The sequence below is a fragment of the Notolepis coatsorum genome, assembly GCF_963971535.1.
Source record: "Notolepis coatsorum genome assembly, chromosome: 2".
Taxonomy (NCBI): Eukaryota; Metazoa; Chordata; class Actinopteri; order Aulopiformes; family Paralepididae; genus Notolepis; species Notolepis coatsorum.
Window position 1 is genome coordinate 32,561,812 of NC_140166.1, and position 16,620 is coordinate 32,578,431.

Genomic DNA, 16,620 nt, shown 5'->3' on the forward strand with positions numbered 1-16,620 from the left:
ACTAGCTAAACGAACGAACTGCTGGGTAATGCTGCACACGAACGAACTTCTGTTGGCACGATACATAATAATTAACGACTCTTTACTTCACATTAAGCTAAGTCGAACTTGACGTTACTGCATTAAATCTGACACTTTTACTATTCACTTCGCACGTGGTTCTCAACGCTCTGTTAGATGAACTGCTTCTCACTACATTAGAATCACACTGTGTGATGAACGATGAACTAACTCTACTGCTGCTCGCACCTGCCGCCATATATATACTTAAGTGGCTTTCTAGTGCCAAAACCTAAACACTTGCCCGGACTCAATGCGCTGCCAAGGGCATGTTCCGACTTGCCCAGACTCGCCCTTGAACCTGTCTGAGTGCGATACTGCCTGGCGCTGCCGTCAGGGGGCATTATCCATAAGGAAAGCGAATATTACTAGGATTTACACGCAGGCTTAAAGGGATATAACGTGTATATATAAATAATATACAAGGTATATAAAACAATAAATGTAGATTCTCAGCTTTAATCTGGCCCTTCATAACAGCCGCCTCCTAATTAGTCCGCACCTAATTAGTTAAGGGAGACAGATTAATAGTCCAGTCAACTGCTCAATATTTGTTGTGAGGAGTAGGTCAATCTACAAAGTCAGTGGGTCATGGTCGTCATCAGGGGGGTCAGGGAGCTCTGGCATCTCTATCAGCTTCGCCAAGGGTCGGGTGTAGGTCCGCCCTTGGACTAGGACTTCTGCCGCTCTGACCTTCCCATCGGCACCAGTAATCACTTTGCTTACGCGGCCGGCCGGCCACGTAGCTCGGGGTAGTGACTGGTCTATGATCATAACGACTGCGTCCACCTTCAGGTTGTCCCTGTCCTTTACCCACTTCTGACGGGCTGGAAGGGATGGTAGGTAGCTTGGGAGGAAGCGGGCCCAAGACTGGTCGATCGGTGCTTGGTTGTGTCTCCATCTCCTCCGTCCGTTCCTCTTGTTCTTTCGGTACCCCGTCTGGGGAGGGGCCGGGTCCGGCCGCCCCATCAAGAGGTAGTTTGGGGTGCTGGGTTCGAGGTCAGCTACGTTCCTTGGAGCGCAGCTGAGGGGGGTGGAGTTCGGAACTCCCTCTTCTTGAGCCCACGGTCCTCTCACAGGCTTCTCGTCTAATGTCAATAGCCTCTCAACGGGCTGTACGAGAGAGTGGCCTGTGTCGCTCACTTTTGTGTACAGGCAGCGTATAGACGTGGGTTGGCTGGAAGGCCCGGAAAGAGGGCCTTGGAGCGTCCAGCCCAGGCGGGTCTTGACCGCGACTGGGCATCCTTTGGGTCCGATGTGGGCCGCCTCGATTGGGACAATGAGGTCCGCGTGGTCGGAGCCTATGAGCAGGGTCGGTGTGGCGCCGTCGATGAGCGGTATAGGTAGTCTGCGTAGGTGCGCATACTTCTCCATCAGCTGTGGGATGGGGTAGTTGTAGCTTGATAGACCTATGTCATGACTTGTAAATGCCTTAGTGATGCTGTACCGCTTCTGGGGCTGCCCGACCGCTGCTATTGTGAATGAGACGTTTTGGCCCTTTATGGTTTTTAGGTCTCGCTGAATAGTACGGATTGTCATTGTTTCTTTGGTACCCCGCAGGCCCAACTGGACTGCGGCGGAAGCGAGGAGGAGAGTCTTTTCAGACCCATCGTCGAGGACGGCGTAAGTGTCCAGGACCTTATCCTCGTAGCTCAGGAGCACTCTGACCACTTTGATGAGCACTCGGGGGCTCCCACTATACTTGGGGTCGATGTGGAGCACTCCTGTTGGTGGGTTGCCTTGTCGGGCTAGTCTTCGCATGTTATCTTCGCACAGGAATCGGCGGTGATCGGCTTCTGGGGGTCAGACGCAATCCACTGCTCCATTTCGGCTATGGTCAGTCTCGGGAACACGTCGCACTGTGCCAGCCAGTGTCCTCTGCGGCAGTACGTACAGGCGATCTTCCATACCTCTTTGGCCGGGGGGTTGTGACCTGTCTGTGGTGACGCCGACTCGTCGTAGTACGAGTAGCACCGTGACTCCCAGTGTCTGCTGCAACAGTCAGGACACCAGGGGGGGGGGTTCAGGACTGCTTTGTGGTGACACCGCCTCAGCCTGGTACATCACCGTGACGGGCCTACTTTGGTTTCCTGGCGGACGCTTGTTGCTCTCATGCATGACTTCTAGATGGGCGCTGTCACACTTGCCGCATCTTTTCTTCAGGCAACACTCGGCTGCCATGTGGCCGCGCGCGCAGCGGAAGCAGCGGTGTTTGTCCTTAAGCCACTGACCTATTTCGGCGGTGGTTAGGTCTTTGAAGGCGTCGCACTGTGACAGCTGGTGTTCACTGTCACAGTACTGACAGACAGCCTTCCACTTCTCCTTGACGTGGGTGTTGTGGCTCATCTGCCGTGACTCAGCCTCGGCTTGGTGCATCACGGTCACGGACCGGCGGTTGTCGTTGAACCTCCTCGGTCCATCTCTAGGGCTAGAGCCACTCCACACGAATGTGTCCAATCGTAGACTGCTGACCTCCCTGGCGAGGAAATCAGCCAGGTCTAGGAGGGATGGTTCTGGGCCGTGGGGGTCACCGTGGTCGCTCTGCCGCCGAAAACGCTCTTGACGGGCTGGGGGGAGCTTCTCCAGTATCCGCTCCACGTTGGAATTTGCATATAGTTCATATCTCCCTTTCTCCTTTTGTGACCCCAGCATCCCCACAAGGGATTGTACCTTGATAGAGAGGTCATCTAGTGCTCTATTGTCTTTGGCTGGGGGGAGGCGGTCGATATCTCGTATTTCTTGGATTACGTAATCCCATATGCGTCCATAGCGCGCGTCGAGGGCCACCAGAGCATCTGAGTAGGGGGTTCTTGAGTTTGAATATCCCAGCGCTATGTTATGCGCTCTGGGCACTTTAAGATGCTTGAGGAGGATGGCATATTTATAAGACTCGTCATGTACATCGGACATTATAGTCTCTAAACACATGCGTAGTTCCGTGTACTGTGCTCTGTCCTTGCGCGTAAAGTCTGGGAACGTCTGTGTTCCAAGGTAAGATGCCATGGATGGCTGGGACACCGATGCGCGTAGGGGGAGAGGCCTCCTGGGCGAGTCTCCCCGTACGGGTGGTCGTGGGTTAGTGCTGGGTGGGTACCAGAGGCCAGGCCCCCAGGTGCTGCTCCTCGGTGCTGACTGCGTATTAAACTCACCCATGGTTTGGGTCGGGGGTTTGTAACGCAGTGGCTCGGGGCTGAGGTCGGGGCTGTACTGGGCCTCCTGGTCCAAGATAGGTTCGTGCCGGTGGGCTTGATGTCCTCCCCCGTCCTCCGCTAGGTCCCGGAGTCTCTTAGTTAGTTTCTCGGCGACGTAGGCGGGATCTTCCCGTTGGCTGGGTCCCGTATAGACCGGTCGGGGAGGGGGCTCGGCGACGTAGACAGGTTCTTCCTGTTGGCTGGGTCCCGTATAGACTGGTCGGGGAGGGGAAGGTGCCCTCGACCCGTGTCGTGATGATCTCTGGGAGCTCCGGGTGGAGGAGTGAGGGGTCACCCTCTGGAGTAGTTGCTCCACCATCTGCGCCTGCAGCCGGTCTCTTTCCATCTCGCGCTGTGCATTGGCGGCGGCGCGCTGTGCATCGCGTTGCGCGTTGGCGGCGTCGCGCTGAATGTTTTCTTCAGCCTGGAGGCGCCTCTCTTCCAGTCTGATGGTCTCGCGCTCGTTCTGTTGTTGTGCTTGGAGACGTTCTCTTTCTAGTGCAGCATGTTCGCGCTCACTCTGTTGTTGCGCTTGGAGGTGTTCTCGTTCCACTGTAGAGTGTTCGCGCTCACTAAGTGTCTGTGCTTGGAGACGGTCGCGCTCACCCTGGATACGGTCTCTTTCGGTTGAAGCTGTCAGCGTGGCGATTAAGGCTTGCGCTAGTCTCTGGTCAGCCTCGCTGGGGGATGACGCTGATGGAGGTGATCGGGCGCTGACAGGACTTGGTGGAGACCTGTTCTCTTGGCGCGCTCCGAGGTCCATCTCTTGAGCGCTGCGCCTTGATTTCTCCCGCGCCCCGAGGTCCATCTCTTGAGCGCGGTACTCTTCTCTTGGGTGCGCGCCGAGGTCTGTCTCGGGTGCGCGCTCTTGGGTTTCTTGCGTTCCGGGGTCTATCCCGGTGGCGCTTTCTTTATCCTGGGGCGCTCCGGGGTCTATCCCGGTGGCGCTGTCTTGGGGTATAGTCACGTCATGTCCCGCTTGTTCCCCCCGTGAGCTAAGTCAGTTTTGTTTGAACCCACTGGGGTCTCTACTGGTGGGGCCGACAAGTCGATAGGATTGGGCATGCTTAAACTATCAGTTTTATCCGTGCTTAACGTCTTTTTAGATAAGCTAGGAGGTAAAACGAAAGCGTAGTCCTCCAGGTGTGGAGGTGGCTGACGTTTGCGCCCAGGGCGCTCTAGTTTGGGAGAGCCATCTGGAGAGTGTCCGCCGCTGGCCATATCAATATTAATATGATATTAAGATTACTGATACCCTCCGGCTCGAAGGACCAATTGTAACTGAGGGGTTACAAAACCCTGACTGTATTAAAGATTGTGATAGATTAAACCACTGCTAGTTATGTACTTTAATTACTGGCCAGACAGTACATCTAATATATGGCAGACACTCATAATAACACGGCACTGACAAAGAAATATCATTTGAGGGTATTTATTATTATGCAGTAAATGTTACAGATATGAGAATTAGGGTCGCACTTGTATGGCGAAGAATATGCATAAGTCAGTCAGTAGCATAAGTCAATGGGAATAGAATAATTCCTACGATGGGGTACTAGGCTAACGCCGCCTGGCGTAGGATGGCAATTATAGGGGGCAATGCTGGTACCGCTGGAGACAAGGGGTTCCTCCCAGAGTTGTAAGCTCTGGAGGAGAGAGGAATGTTCGGATACTCAGTGTGATCAATTGAAGAAGAAGGGGATTCACGTACAGAAGCCAGTCCTTGTAATCCAAAGCTCAGCATCAAAAGCAATAACTGTAATCCAATTGCACGATAGCAATGATGATAGCCAGCTAGCCTCGGTCCATGAGGCCAGCCCGAATGTAGATCCTCAAGGTGGTTAAATCCAAACGACAGTGGAGATTAACGATGCTCTTCTCCAAGGATAGTACGTTCCACAATCACTATAATCCAACCAATACTGGTTCTGCAATCGCCGCCGTCGGTTCCAATATGCACATATCCAGTAGGTTCTCCGACTAGGCCTCCTCGTGTGCTGGCACCAATGTATTTAGTCCACGCGCACTGGCTAAGGTCCACTAGCTAAACGAACGAACTGCTGGGTAATGCTGCACACGAACGAACTGCTGTTGGCACGATACACAATAATTAACGACTCTTTACTTCACATTAAGCTAAGTCGAACTTGACGTTACTGCATTAAATCTGACACTTTTACTATTCACTTCGCACGTGGTTCTCAACGCTCTGTTAGACGAACTGCTTCTCACTACATTAGAATCACACTGCGTGATGAACGATGAACTAACTCTACTGCTGCTCGCACCTGCCGCCATATATATACTTAAGTGGCTTTCTAGTGCCAAAACCTAACCACTTGCCCGGAATCAATGCGCTGCCAAGGGCATGTTCCGACTTGCCCAGACTCGCCCTTGAACCTGTCTGAGTGCAAGACTGCCTGGCGCTGCCGTCAGGGGGCATTATCCATAAGGAAAGCAAATTACTAGGATTTACACGCAGGCTTAAAGGGATATAACGTGTATATATAAATAATATACAAGGTATATAAAACAATAAATGTAGATTCTCAGCTTTAATCTGGCCCTTCACAACAGAAATCATTGATCTCAACTGACTATCTGGTAAAATAAAGGTAAAATAATAAATGTAACTGTAGCCTATTTTTCTAAGCCTATGTCTAACATAAGTTATATCTCAAAGTGGAAAAATCTATTTAAATGAGATTCTGCCTCGTTGATCACCATGGTATTAAACTTTAAATTGTAACTCCTCCTCAGTCCTCCTGACCTTGGTTAACTTGGTCTATTTTCAACCTTCTGAAACCTAATGATGAGCCGGCATATCGTCTGACATTAACATGACTGGAGCCGCTGGAGCCAGAGGTATCATGAAACTAGAAATCTCACAGAATCCATTGACACCAAACATGTCATATTAGCTTACAAGGAAATGGTCTAATGGCCGTACAGTGACACCTCTACTCTCTAGACCCTGAATATAAGACAGCTCCATGATTTAAGGTGTCATTTGCAGCAGAAAACACTATCTTACCATACGTATATTCCGGCCAATGCAGGAATTAAATATATACTTTAATTTACTTTCTTAGAATTTTAAATTGAGGGCTTTCACTTTCACCAGAATACCATTCATGCAGGGTATTTCCACTTTTACTTCAGTGAAGTGTGTATTTGGGAGGCAGGAGGGCAGGGTGGCCTAGAAGCAGAAGAAGAGACCAGTAGAATATTGTCCTATTCTTTTTAACCATTTTATGGATTTTCTTTTCACTTGAAATGTTCTTCATTTTTATCTGACGTCAGATATTGATTTTTTTTCCCTCCTTATTTTTCTTACACTTTTCCCTCTTGATAGCAGTAAGGACTAAGGATAAGGTTTCCCCTCGTATTTAATAATATCAGAATTAAATATGAAGACTGTTGTCTAGACACGGTGCTCATGGGGCCTGTGGTAGGGGGAAATTGAACATGAATGTTTGATAAGATGAAGTCCACAGACCTTTCTGGTGGCATGCAACATAGATAGAACATTTTTAAAACATGTTCTGACCTATTTCACTCTGAGGCCAAGGAGTCCATCACTGGAGAGCCAGGCTGAGAGCACGATGAGTGAAGACAATAGACTGATTGATGAGTCTACCATCACTGGAGAGCCAGGCTGAGAGCACGATGAGTGAAGACAATAGACTGATTGATGAGTCTACCATCACTGGAGAGCCAGGCTGAGAGCACGATGAGTGAAGACAATAGACTGATTGATGAGTCTACCATCACTGGAGAGCCAGGCTGAGAGCACGATGAGTGAAGACAATAGACTGATTGATGAGTCTACCATCACTGGAGAGCCAGGCTGAGAGCACGATGAGTGAAGACAATAGACTGATTGATGAGTCTACCATCACTGGAGAGCCAGGCTGAGAGCACGATGAGTGAAGACAATAGACTGATTGATGAGTCTACCATCACTGGAGAGCCAGGCTGAGAGCACGATGAGTGAAGACAATAGACTGATTGATGAGTCTACCATCACTGGAGAGCCAGGCTGAGAGCACGATTAGTGAAGACAATAGACTGATTGATGAGTCTACCATCACTGGAGAGCCAGGCTGAGAGCACGATGAGTGAAGACAATAGACTGATTGATGAGTCTACCATCACTGAAGAGCCAGGCTGAGAGCACGCTGAGGGAAGACAATAGACTGTTTGATGAGTCTACCATCACTGGAGAGCCAGGCTGAGAGCACGCTGAGGGAAGACAATAGACTGTTTGATGAGTCTACCATCACTGGAGAGCCAGGCTGAGAGCACGCTGAGGGAAGACAATAGACTGATTGATGAGTCTACCATCACTGGAGAGCCAGGCTGAGAGCACACTGAGGGAAGACAATATACTGTTTGATATGACTATGGAAAGCATAACAACATGACAAAAACACACTATCCTGAACTGCAAACTGGAACAATGCTGATATACATTTAAAAATTAGTCATTCGCTTTTAGTTTTCAAAAAAAAACGGTTTGTATTGCTATTTTTGAAGATTACAAATGTGAATAATTCTTTAAGAAATATATATTGTTATACTGCTTGAGTCTTCATTTTGTTAAGAATATAGGACAGGCATGTATAGGCATTATGCTTCAGTCTGTACCTTTTCAGTCACTGCCAAATCAAAGATTGTTGCATGATTGTGCATATTGTATTGTGTGTGATGACTGAATACATCTACTACTAATACTACTAAATGTACTTTGGGATATTTAACCTGTTAAGCCTTAAAGTCCCCCTATAGGGGGACCCTGCTTTTCTTTATCATAAATCGATCAATAGAGACCGTATTAGATCCCCAATTATCATATCATGGGGTATCATTGGAAAACCACACTCATTGGCTACAACCCTGTGCAAAGATTTTCAAGATCGCCAAATGATTAACGGAGCTAGAGCCCCGGGTGTACTTTTTTGTAATGTGTACTTTTGCATACTTTGGGGCATGCCTCACATATCGGCATGTAACTCGAGAACCGCTCAACGGATTTTGTCACCTGAAAGGGCAATCGACAGGCAACAAAATTCTATCTATATATTGTATTAAAAGAAATGCACACCCAAGCCACTAGAGGTCGGCAAAGAATCGTCCACATGTGGGCCCTTGAATGTTAAGAGGTCAATGTTTTTAAATATATTTTTTTGTAGCCAAGAGTAAAGACCATAACCCTATAAAAAACAGTAGTCAAATTGTATATTTAAATTTTTACAGATGTATTATATGTTTTATCGGAAATACACATTTATCGGAAAATGCTAATTATCGTAAAAAACGCAAGAAATGACTAAATCCAGATTCAACCCTGCCATTGGAAATAGGAGCATTTTCCCTATCCATAGATGTATGATTTGGCCATAATAAGGTCAAGGTCAAGTTCAAATATGAATTTATAATTAAAGTCGATCATCATTAATTACTGTATCTACAAATCCTTCTGTGTAATCATCTTCCCACGGTTCATTTGCTTATATTTTTTGTACACATGATCTCGATAAGGTGGTGAATGAGCTCAGTGAGCATTTTCTCCTACCCGTATCAATTTTTGATCATCATCATCATCATCAAAATCATAAATCATAATTAATCATAATTAATTTATTCATTACCATTTACTCAGCCTAGTAACAGACACAATATTTCTGACACTGGAAATACATACCCCCATGTCCCTAGATGTTCCTAGATACCAAGAACATGCAAATTGACCTTGCAGAAGTGGAGCAATCTTCCATTTACTTAGGCATGTACCTTTTAGGCGAAAACGGTCTACAGATTAACAGGTTAAAGGTGGTAGTTTCTTAGCTTTATGAAGTTGCATGTGCTGCGCAGGACATGGCATAAATCGAGCTATCAAAAGAATGGCAAAGGATGTTCTAACGCAGACTTCTGAGTTCTGTATTCTGTAAGTGCAAGAAACAAGGGATCAGGTAGACTAGTAAAGAGACTGTCGCATTTGTTGGTACTTGAGATAGACAACAGTGGTCTACAGCTTCATTTTTAAACATTCATTTACACAGGGATGATTCACTAAGCTCTTGTTTCAGCATCCTACACACTCATAGCCCGCTTCTCTAACAATTAAAGTACTATTTGAACGGTTTCCAATAGTTTGGAATGAGGACCATGTACATTATCAACCAAATATACATTTTAAATAGGAATCTCACTTAGTCAAATTATCCTGATTGATGGCCCATCAAACCATTAAATTACTAATTTCACGGAATTGTGGTTTGAGACAGCATGGTCCTCATTGCAAATGATTGGAAATCTTACAAGTAACATCTTTAAGCCAATGTTATCTCCAGGTTAGACTACACATCCAGTGCCATTCACCTGGTAACACGTTTCTGAGGCCCGACCGCTGAGTGCCAATCACGTGTTTACATGTTTCTGGGTCGTTTTTAATTTTTTCCCGATTTTAATACCCTATTCAATGTCAGGGATCTGGATGTTGCCTGTAAAAGACATACTGGGACTCCGAAGGTGCAGTACCGGCTGCATCCTACCAGACGGCAGTATCAAGCACCCTTTGAAACATTGTGTCTTGGGCTGTGCGTCGATTATATGGGTCCGGGTGAACTTTTCTTTGTCGGGCAAGTGGAGTGGTTGTCCCGATCGGATTGAGAAGAATCAAGTACTCCCGATCCGTGTTTTGTGATGGATTATGTTGGCGACACGATGGACATAATTACTTGGAATAGCAATCAGATAATTGGAATATTCTTTTTGGGGCACATCCTAGTCAAGGTAAGGGCTATATGATATCAATCTGGCGTTGATCCGAGCATGCCTTCATTGCGATCCGAAAGTGTAATTGTGACGTTACTCCACAACGTATATGACGTTGGTGGCGATCAGAGCATCAAAAAACTACCCTCCCCCACCCTTTCATGCATTCATGATGGAACATAATACCTATCATATGCATTTTATTTTTTAATTGTAGCGTGTGTAGGGACGAAATGCCAATGCATTTAGTATAATACACGCTGCATGCTATTACCAGCCTCCCAGGAATTACCCTGGACCGCTCTGAAACCATACTTATATTCACCATGGTATAAAACCGGAACACATGGATAGAATTTTCTTTTCTTTTTTGCATCTTGACCGGAAGAAACTCAGTGTCAAATGACCATAGTATTGTATCCATAGCTATAATATAGAATATATAGCTTTACAAACAAGGTGAAGGACTCCTATCGTTTACAGCGTGGCACTGAATATGTTATGGTTTGTAAACAACCCCAACAGCATGACACAGACAGGTAGTTCAGAGTTAGCCAAAAACTATGGGCGTATTTATTTCACAAACAGAAATGAGCAAAAATAACGTAAATGCATTCGGGGGGAATGTCCTTTAGCAGAGTAGGGCTCTGCGGCTCTGCCCAGAGCAGAGTTGGCTCTGTGGCTCTGCGGCTTATTGATAATCCACTCGTGGAGAAAAAGAAAAACGGAGAATGTTATTAATAGAACGTAGGGATTACGAGGCAGTCCAGTGACAAGGCAGAGTCCAGTACCAAAACAAAGCGACACTTCTTCAGTGTTAAGGAACACACAAAAAACAGATGAAGGTATTGAGTCCAGGAAAAGAAATGAGGATATCAGAGCATCAAAAAATAGACTTCCAAAAACTCACCAAGGGCAAAGTGTAAATACGAGGCACGGGTCCACGGAGGCAGAGAGAGGTAACAGCGCCGACTTCCAAGGGCGTACTGGAGAAACACACAAGAGGAACAAGCAGTAGCTGGTGGTGACCAAAACGACCCGACACTGAACGTTCAGCAAACCGTGTATAAGAGGGCTCCCGTCGAGCTGATTGGAACTCCTCTCAGGTGCGTGATGGTAATTGGCACCTGGAAGCGCGCAGTACTGGGCCAGCCCTTACAGTACCCCCCCCTCCACGGGAGCCACCCGGCGACCTGCCCGGCCTCGGCTTCTCCGGATGGGAATGATGGAAGTCGGTGATCAGGGCGTGATCCATGATGAGCTGGCGGAAGAGACCCAGCTCCGTTCCTCAGGGCCGTATCCCTCCCAGCCACGACGACACCGGTCGAGATGAACCTACACAGAGGGAACTGCCACTTCCGACTCCTGTGCAGAGAAAAGAGGGGGTTGGTAGCCCAGAGATACCTCGAATGGCGAGAGGCCGTTGGCGGAGCTGACCAGGGAGTTGATGGCATACTCGACCCAGAGGAGGAACCGGCTCCAGGATGCAGGCCTCTTGGCGGCAACACACCGGAGAGCAGATTCCACACTCTGGTTCATTCTCTCAGTCTGCCCGTTAGTCTATGGATGGTAACCAGACGAAAGACTAACAGTGGCCCTCAATCCCTTACAAAAGGCCTGCCATACCTTGGAAGTAAACTGGGGCCCCCGGTCCGAGACGACGTCCTGGGGAAAACCATGGAGGCGGAACACGTGGTTCGTCAGGAGGTCCGCTGTCTCGGAAGCTGATGGAAGCTTGGGAAGGGCCACGAGGTGAACCCCCTTGCTGAAACGATCCACCACTGTCAGAAGGACTGTGTTTCCCTGGGAGGGTGGAAGGCCAGTGACGAAGTCCAACGCCACATGGGACCAAGGGCGGCTCGGAATGGGAAGTGGCTGTAGTAGACCGGAAGGTGCCTGGTGAGAGGCCTTGCTGCGGGCGCAGACCGTGCAGGTCAGTACGAACTCCCTGATGTCGTTCCTCATGGTGGGCCACCAGAATCGACGAGCCAGGAAGGAGAAGGTGCGGTGGACGCCGGGGTGGCAGGCAAACCGGCTGGTATGGCCCCATTGGAGAACCCAGGACCGGACTGAGTCGGGGACGAAGAGGCGATGAAAAGGTACGTTGCTTGGAGCGGGATGGAAATGTAAGGCACGCTTGACCGCGGTCTCGATGCCCCAGGTGACCACTCCCACCACCCTGACCTCAGGGAGGATGGGAGTCGGATCCTCAGTGGTTGGATCCCCCTTGGAGTGTAACCGGGACAGAGAGTCGGCCTTTGTGTTGCGGGACCCAGGGCGAAAGGTCAAAGAGAAGTCGAACCGACTGAGGAAGCTGGCCCACCTTGCTTGCCGGCCGTTGAGGCGCTTGGATGCGCGGATGTACGTCAAGTTCTTATGGTCTGTCCAAATGGTGAATGGTTCCTCGACCCCCTCCAGCCAATGACGCCACTCCTCCAAGGCAGCCACCACTGCCAGCAGCTCCCGATTTCCAATGTCATAGTTCCTCTCAGCAGGAAGGAAACAACGAGAGTAGAAGGCGCACGGATGGACCTTCTGGTCCGTCGCCGACCGCTGAGACAGGATAGCCCCTAGTCCAGTATCCGAGGCGTCCACCTCCACAATGAACTGCTTCTTGGGGTCTGGGTGGAGCAAGACCGGGGAGGTGGTGAATCTGTTCTTGAGGGAACGGAACGCAGCGCAGGCCGCTGGAGACCAGTCAAACGGCAGGGAGGGAGAGGTCAGCTTGGTAAGTGGTTCCGCCACTTGGCTGTAGTTCCGGATGAACCTCCGGTAAAAGTTTGCAAAACCGAGGAAGCTTTGTAGCTCCTTCCGAGAAGAGGGCTCCGGCCACTCTACCATGGCCTGGATCTTGCGGGGTTGGCTCGGGTCTGGCCACTCTCCACCATGAAGCCAAGGTAATCGACGGAATTGGAGTGGAAACGGCACTTCTCTGCCTTAACGAAGAGCCGGTTGTGGAGAAGGCGCTCAAGTACTCGGCGGACATGACGGACATGTTCCTCGAGAGTCTTGGAGAAGATGAGGATGTCGTCAAGGTAGACCACCACAAACTCCTCGAGCATGTCGCGGAGGACGTTGTTCATGAGCGCCTGGAATACCGCCGGCACGTTGGTGAGGCCGAACGGCATCACCAGATACTCATAATGACCCCTGGGACTCTTGAAGGCAGTCTTCCACTCGGAACAAGCAGTAGCTGGTGGTGACCAAAACGACCCAACACTGAACGTTCAGCAAACCGTGTATAAGAGGGCTCCCGTTGAGCTGATTGGAACTCCTCTCAGGTGCGTGATGGTAATTGGCACCTGGAAGCGCGCAGTACTGGGCCAGCCCTTACAGAATAGATGGGCCCCAGAAACAACGCGGCACCCAAAGTGTTAAAGGAGCTGACGCTTCTCGACCCTCTTGCCCTGACAAACACACAGTCACAGTCTTTGATTTCTAACTTTAGGAGAGAGTGGTGCATGTTCATACAATTTTGGACTGAACTGTCCTTGGGCACAGAAAGAACATGTGTGAATTCTTAAAATGGGTGGTGTTCGCTTTAATGCCATTTTGTGGGCATTTAAAAACAGGGTAGTATATATTTAAAAATAAAGGTCCCTTATGTAAACAATGGCTGTTAGTGCAGGAGTGCCTTCTTTGAGCTTGGAACAACCCTGTCACATAACATGTCTGTTAACAGCCAGGGTGGATTGCCTCAAGGTAACAAACACATGCAGCATAAAAGATCATGAAACATCCAGTGGACATGAAAATGTTGCAGGGAGAGTATATTTCAACAAGTATAACAGCTACAGTATGTGGTAAGAGGAGTGCTAAGGGGAGCAGAGAACCCAGGGGGCATCGGTCAATACCAGCCACATAGCAGACCCATCGCTGGGGATGCTGAGGATGAAGATGGCCAATGGCATAGCAATCATGAAGCGTGTGAGGTGTCCAGTGTCACAGGGAATAGAAGTGTCGCTTACTATCGAGGTATTCATCTGTGAAATAGAGGACCAGACATTTTTATTAAAAACTTGGACGTGTGCACATTAAACATTGTATTCAAATTTGGCACCATTTTGGTCTTCCATTTCTCATCCCTTAAGATATGGTCAAATTAATTCTATTCAATAATACATAATACAGGTAAGGAAGATGTTAGTGGCAGGCCTAGGTAATGTGCATTCATCTTTAACCTGTGATGATGCATTTATTTAAAATGTTTTGTATAGTATATATATATATATATATATATATATATATATATATATATATATATATATATATATATAAAGATTATATATAAAATCCCAGACTACATTTCCTTATTCAATAGCTATCTCATTGAAGTCATATTTATAACGAAGGTGTAACTCTGCATTCTGCAGTTAGGGGTTAAGTGTCTTGCTCAAGGACACTTCGACACGCTGCCCGGGAGTGGGAATCTAACCATATTACCAGACGACTGCTCTACCTCCGCCACTGTCACCCCATGAATTGACATGTACATTGATGTTGTGTGCCAAAACAGAAATGATTACACTAGAAATGATTACAAAAACTATAGTCTACTCTAAATCATGAATAAAGTAATTCGTCTCTTCTATAGACATAGTATTATTATATTATTATTATACAAATAGTATAGTTATGTTATTGTTTTGTTATTGTATTTGTTATCCTAATTGCCATGAGAGCTTCCCTACTGCATTGGTTCTCAAAGTGGGGTCTGCAGTTAGTCTCCTCCCAACGCCATGTCAAAGTGTCCTTGAGAGAACTGAACCCCTGAGAGACTGGGTGAATGTGAGGCACTTTGAATGATTGGCAGACTTTTACAAAGTAATTACAAGGATACATTCTGAAATGCTTTTTGTTTTTATTTTATATGCATTGTAGGCCTGTGTATATGTAAGCTTGTCTCCGTTTAGTCGTATCTGTTCAAATATAATTTTTTTCTCAAATGGATGGACTGAGCTCTTAAACAGACACACCTGTAAGAGCTTTGTTTACCGATGAAATAGTTCAACATGGAGTACAACCTGTATTTTCAGTTCTGATGGATAAAGACAATTCTAAAAGGTACAATAACAACTATTCCATAAGAAACAAAGAATGCAACAATTATTTCTAGATGATTATAACGATACACGTCGAGGATAAAACACAATAAAGTCGGAGACATAGGTAGCCTACAACCTGGAAGTCATCTTAAAAACGAAACAATTTGCATTGCATGAATTAAATAAATATAGCTACCAGAGATAAAGATACAATATGCTATACTGCAACATTTTCTAAAAGCCAGATTTGTACCTTTAAAAAGATGTTCTAAAATTTTGATTCCCCATTCACAACCTGCTGAACACGGCACTGCATGCACGCACGCACGCACGCACGCACGCACGCACGCACGCACGCACACACACACACACACACACACACACACACACACACACACACACACACACACACACACAATAGCTGTGTACTGTAATGTGTACTATATGTATGCCTACTATCAGTGGCGTAGCGGAGGCCCCCGCAACCCCCGCGGTGCGGGGGGGCCCCGGAGCTTAGACTAAAGACTATCCCCCACTAAAGACTATACTCTTAGATTTCGTAACGCGCGAGAACAGGGCGCAGACAGTGGAGCCCAGTGGTTCTGTGGGGCTGCAGCTGGATGCATCTCGCGCAGAGGGTGGCCCCCCCCCCCTCCCTGCTATGATTTGCTCACCTGTGATAGGGCTAGGCTGATAACTAATGTTCATTGGCAGCGCTCAAAACACAGCGGGAAGCGCCGGTAAAAATGCCGCAAATATCCAAGCAAGCGGCAGTGCTTAGAAAAACAAGATGAGAGCGAAAGCCGAACAGGAGACGGCAAAGCTACGAAAAAGAACATCATTGTTCCAGCAGGCAGCAAAGGTAGACTGACTCTAACGTTACTGAAGAATGCATCGGCAGTAAGCTCCCCACCCAGGCCGGCCGCCGCGCCGCGTCCACCGCTATCAACACGCCGGTCCAGGCAGACAGACAGCCCAGCCAGGCCCCCAGCCACGCTACAGCCGCCGAGACCCGAGACAGGTTAGAAGAATATAACGTTTTATTCGCCATAACCGGTACGAGTAGCCTACAGGTTACATTGTAACTGGAATCTAATATCCGTTATTTTTTTAGTACATGGTTTAAGTGGCCGTGATGTCCAGTGTGATGATAATAATGATGTGTGTTGTAGCGGGACGGCCAGTCACGTCAGACATGGCAGAGATTATGGGTCATTGTAATTGCGAGGATTTACTGAAACTGCAGTCAGAGCCTGCATAGGCGGAGGGTGAGCTCGACATTAGGGTTGGCTGAAATGGGATGGACCTTGCGCGGAGTCTGCAAAATGTCTCTCTCTCTCTCTCTCTCTCTCTCTCTCTCTCTCTCTCTCTCTCTCTCTCTCTCTCTCTCTCTCTCTCTCTCTCTCGCTCTCTCTCTCTGAATCCCTCCTCCCACGCACACAGGGGGATCAGCCCTGGGATCAGCAGCAGGGAGAGTGAAGGGAAGCAGTATGAGACACACTGGATGTGGAGGCAGTGGGTCAGAGTGTTGCTGTGCTCCC